This window comes from Belonocnema kinseyi, chromosome 10 (assembly GCF_010883055.1).
Source record: "Belonocnema kinseyi isolate 2016_QV_RU_SX_M_011 chromosome 10, B_treatae_v1, whole genome shotgun sequence".
Lineage (NCBI taxonomy): Eukaryota > Metazoa > Arthropoda > Insecta > Hymenoptera > Cynipidae > Belonocnema > Belonocnema kinseyi.
In genome coordinates this window covers 88,864,509-88,870,137 of record NC_046666.1, presented here as the reverse complement: position 1 = coordinate 88,870,137, position 5,629 = coordinate 88,864,509, and the positions used below count along the sequence as shown (strand labels likewise).

Here is a 5,629-nt window from a genome sequence, read left to right as displayed (position 1 = left end):
ATTATTGTACTTTGTTACTTATCTTTAATTAGTTGATATTGAATAGGATAAAGATTAATAACACTTTTTTCAGTTAAAAAAAATTCATTTACAGGTATCATGTTCCAAATATTGTCAATATAAAAACGAAAGAGACAGACTTGCCTGCGTTTTATTTTGATCCGTTAATCAATCCTATCGCACAGAAAACCTCAGTGCAGGTTAGTATTTATATAACACAAACACTCACACACATAATTGACAGCTGAAATCAAATATGTTACTAAGACGTTTTTCTATTTAAATATTTTATTTTTATTATTGCTCGAGTATATGATTCTGGCATTAATTATATTATAGAATGTTGGTCTATCGATACTCGAAAATTAATTTTCAGATTTGTCCCATTTTAGAGTTACACATCTAATGTGGTTTCCAACGTGAGAACATTGCTTTATATAATTTAAAATACAACAATTCACATCAAGTACGTCTGTTTCAATATCTACAATGTTTTTGTTATAATTCTCTCTGAAGATGGCAGAGCCACAAAATGAAGGAGATGAGGAATTTTTTCTTTTTGAAGATGTTGTACTTCTTCAAGAAATTCTTTTCACGAACAACACGGCAAACAGTATAGCCCTGCTTTGGGCCACGAGGTCATTTAGCACGCGATCAGGAAGAATACTGAGAGCAATCGCTGTACCTTGTATCGCGGTAAGCCCTGGTATCGTGAACTGTTCACGTGGGCAGTCAGTGAAAGCTCGAGAAAGAAGCGTTACCTGTTTCGGCCTTTTAAAGCGATAAAGTTCTTCAAAACGATTATCGGCTGGGCTGAAACTGGACTCCAGATCTGTCGCCAATGTTAAAATATGCTGACTCTGTTGATCCATCGAAGGAATCTCAACTACCTTCCCATAGAATATAACTTGGATTTGAAACCGGTGAAGACACAGACGACTAAGGAAAGAAAGAAGTTTCTTTTCGGAAATGGTTAGGTGCTAAAAATTAATTAAACCTTTACGATTTATTATGTGCGCAAAATATACTATTAATGATTTACTCGTATTAAGGGCCGATTCCACCATATCTGATTAAAAAGTCCATGGTTTACCAATCATAATTATTTTTTAATCAACGGCTTGATCGTAACTAAATTGCGAAACGTTCCAACATGCAGTTTTAACTTCTGGTTAGCTTAGCGTATATCCTGTTCGCAATTAAGTATACTTTCGGCGCATTCCTTTTGTAACGGCGATCCTGATTGGCTGAGCGACGAAATTTGTTTTCGAGCGCGATCTCTGGCGCGCCATACCGAATAGGCCTCCAACGTCAAAAATGACGCATTGTTTATTTGATTTGCGGCAGCGTCTCCACAATAACTTTAATCAAAGCAATTAAATGAAGTCGTATTTTCTGAAGCGAAAAGAAAAGGAAAAGTAATATTTTAAGAGCATTCCCTTTTAAACCATATTTCACATTATATACTATCGTCACGAACTGGCCAAAAATGGCCCATTAAATTAAACGGGGATTAAGCTACATTAATTATGGTTCAAACCAACCATGTTTAAATTTTAATCCTTAATTAATATTAGGTATGGGAATAAGTTTTCACCCTTTTCTAATAGGTCTCGCTGGAGATGTCATTGTCGTGTTTGGTGAAACAGTGGTCCACGATTTTTTGAGGTTATGTGTGAGCTCTAAGAAGCAGTAGTTGACATTCATTCCCAGATTAAGGAACATTTTTTTCCGCGTAAAAAATGTTACCTTTAATCCAAAAAAAAAGTAGTATTCGCGAGAAGTTCTTCACCTTTCTCTGCAAAGAACTGACTGCATTGACTGGGACAGATAGAAATCTGACGGGGTTATGTCTGGAGAGTAGGGCGGTAGGGTCAAGATTTTCCATTTCACTCCTTCCACGTAATTTTCGAACGGTTTCGCAACAGGAAGTCTCGCGTTATCGTGCCACAGAATCAGGGTGACCAGATGACTGGGTATGAAAAGCAGGACACCCCACTCCTTATCACCTCCCACCATTAATTCTTTTCCCCCCCTAGACCAATTCGGCGCGTTTTCTGAAAATTAAAACAGATTATTCTGTCTTTATAACCTGGGAATAATATATATAGAAAATGAAATTCACAGCGACAGATTATTATTTATGAGACTAAGAAACTGAAAATAAAACTTAAAAAATTTAATCAAACATAACCTTGAAATCGTACTTACGTTAGATTTGTACAGTGACAGAGATATAGGAACACTTTCCCTCCGCAGTAGCAGGATTCCGGGCAGTTTCGCAGTCGAAAGTCTAACGGACTTCTTTTTCCATCGACGAATGTTAAAAAAGAGGTCTATTCGTTTTTCAGCTTTCGACACGGTCTCGGACTCCCATCGCAGTTTCAACAAGCACAATTTCTAGAGAGAAGTGCTGCGCGAACACAAACGTAGTGAACAATGAGGTTAATCTAAGTAAATTTGTCATTGGTCAAGCGACTAATTTTATTCCTCTCGAGCTAAGGCTTCGCTGGTAGAAGTTGTGAAGAAAATTTATGTCCGCGCAATAAAAAATGCAAATATCGCGAATATTTTGAAAAAGGACATCAGACAAAAAAGAAGGACAGAAGGACAAACATCGAAAAAGAAGGACATGTCCTTCCAAAGGAGGACGTCTGGTCACCCTGCACAGAATCAACTTCTCATTTTTCTCGTTCCACATCCGCCATTTTTCTTTTAGAGTTTAGTTCAGACGCAGTAGCTGCAATCGTTAACGATCGACACTGATGGTTTCAGACGTTTCTAGATGTGCATAATGCAATGCATCTTTTTGATATCATCAAGTGCACAACATAATAATAGAATTTCACACATTTTCTTTTGACATCGGTAGACGATGCGTTTCAGCAGCACTCCCTGCGAATGCTGCTTTTTTGTGTTAAAGTTGACATCTTTGACAGGGAAAAATAAAATGTCCCTTCGCTTGGGAATAAATGTCAACTATACTGCTTCTTAGAGTGCACACATGACCTTAAAAAATCGTGGACCTTTGTTACACCAAACACGACAATGGCATCTCTAGCGAGACCTTTTAGAAAAGGGTGGAAACTTACTCCCATACCTAATACTAATTAAATAAAGTTCGTACGTTCGTACGTTCAGTATCGCTTGAATACTGTAGATGCTTTCCAACTTGCGGGTGATCCGAAGTATGTTTTTACGAATGTTGGTCAACTAACCAGAATGTACCGGTACAAATAGAAAATTTGAAGCAAATAAGAATGTGCAAGTATTTGAAGCTCTTGATTTACTGTCAGTTTAACACAGTATTTTTTATATTGGTCAACTTTATAATTAAATAATTAATAAAACTGCAAAACTGTATAATCTTATGTCCTTTTTTCTTTAAAGTACGGAGGGGTGGCTTGGAAATCTCTGCTTAAGACAGTTTGAAGATATAGTCAAAAAGATGTCGCTGAAACAGCCCCGAAACAGAGTGGAATCTCATGTTGATTCGAAACTGTGAGCATCTTTATGCGTAATATTGTAGACATGATGTTGGACGGAATTAAATAAAATAAACCTTGAACAATCCTTCAACATCTTAGTGAAGTTTGTTGGTAGAAAGCCAACATTTCATGGAAAGTTCCAGAATTAGCGATTCTAATCGAAAGCATGATTCCAATATATGTGGAAATATAAGCCGACTGGAGGACCAACACTTCTCACTACAATCCTGAACGAATTCGGAGTGGAGCACGATTTAACAAAACAGTGTGTAAGAAAAACCTTGAAGGACGTCTTATTATACAACTAGATTTAAAAGCTGAACAAGAGAGACAACACAACGCCTTACTAGCTTGGAGTAGCAAGTCAAATCGTGATTATTATTGAATTATTGTTTTTTTTTTCAACTAATATTAGCTAATTCATAAACTCTAAATTTATAGTACGGTCGCCTAAGGTTATTTATATAACAGGCAATATCATGTCATCCTGTCACATAAACGGGCAAAACACCCCATTTTTAGAATAAATATTCCTGCCAATTATTAATGTGAAAAAGGGGTCGGGTCGTGTTGGAACCACGACGGCGAATTTCGACGATCACACAATTCATACAAAAGATATTTGCAATCAAAATAACCTAGCCTATAATTTTCAACCAATAAATAACATTACTTGATTTTTATTTTAGAAGTCTCTCAACTGTCAAACCTAAAAGTACTAGTATGTGTACAGGTTATTCATAAGCTAAATAACAAATTGTTATCACACACTTTATTTTGCTTTATTACACAGGAATACAAAATGGTTTTGGGATTCTAATAGGTATACTTTATGTTTTTGGGTCGCTGGACACAAATTCATTCGCAGAATGGAGCCAGCACGTCAGGATTTGCAGTAAAATTTAAAAAATGGTTAAAAACCTGGAATTTCTGCGTAAATTACGTACGCAAACCTACCAACTCCAAATTATCAAACCTCATACCTACAAATTAACAAGCCCCAAATCTTACAACCCCCAAACCCACAAGCTCCATATCAACAATCCCCAAACTGGCGAATAAAATTTGGAGACTTGAGTTCAGTTAATGTCAATGTATAAAAAGTTTTGAAGTCTGACTAAATCTTCCACTTTGTTCAACTTCTTATGATACTATTCAAAGTCCCCTCGCCTCTCACGAGGGGTTTGTGGGTATGGGGTTTTTACGTTTGTAGATATAGAGCTTGTTTGTTTCTGGATATGGAGCTTGTGTATATAAAGTTTGTGGGTTTGTTGATATGGCGCTTGTTAGTTTGAAGCTTGTTAATTGGGGGTCTGTAGGTTTGGGGACGAAATTTATGCAGAAATTCCAGGTTTTTAATAATTTTTTTGAATTTTACTGCAAATCCTAACGTGCTGGTTCAATTCTGCGTATGGATTCGTGTTCAGCGACCCCAAAAACATAAATTATACCTAATTGAATTCCAGTCGGCTCCCGCAAACATATTGTGGTCCTGTGTTATTGTTCATGATTCAGGTCCTAGTTTCACCTCTCGCCTCCTTATCTTAAGTAACATCCCGTCGATTACTAATCGGTCACATGTCAAGTCCAGTATGAAAAAAATTAATTCAATTAATTTTAACTTATTATTCAAAGTTTATAACTCTTGACATGTTGGTCATCCGTATTCAGATTTTCAAGTTTTTACGGTTTCTAGCTTCACGCGACATCTTCGTAATATTAATTATTCTATTATAATGTTTCTCCCGGTAAGTTGTTAAGGTTCTATCATATGTGTTCAGTATTAAGTAAAGCACGAATTTCGAATAATGATTGGTCGTGAAATAGGTTCTAATGTAAGACTATTAATTATTAGGTTAAATTTAATATTAAATCTGATATTAATCTAATGAAAATATAATTTTATTTTCTAATAAAAATGCGCTATTTCACTTAAACAGTATCCGTATCTTCATTCCTGACTACTCCTCCTTTCGCATAACTGAATTAACCTAGTTTCTAAACTACGTAAATTCTGTTGAGTAATCCAAAATTCAATGATGAAGGCCTTATGCATGTTTCATTAAATTTAATTATTTTGCTAATTTTAATTAGGAAGTTTGGTGGTGCTCACCAAGCTGTAAATTAAAAATAGGGGAGTC

At 35.9% G+C, this 5,629-nt stretch overlaps 1 long non-coding RNA gene across 1 annotated transcript; it reads left to right on the top strand.

The window, feature by feature from the left end:
* The first annotated feature begins 6 nt into the window (after nucleotides 1–6).
* LOC117181665 lies at nucleotides 7–5,318 on the top strand. Its single transcript, XR_004468150.1, has 3 exons — nucleotides 7–200; nucleotides 393–972; nucleotides 3,391–5,318. It is a non-coding gene; the product is annotated as an uncharacterized LOC117181665 (long non-coding RNA).
* The last annotated feature ends 311 nt before the right edge of the window (nucleotides 5,319–5,629 follow it).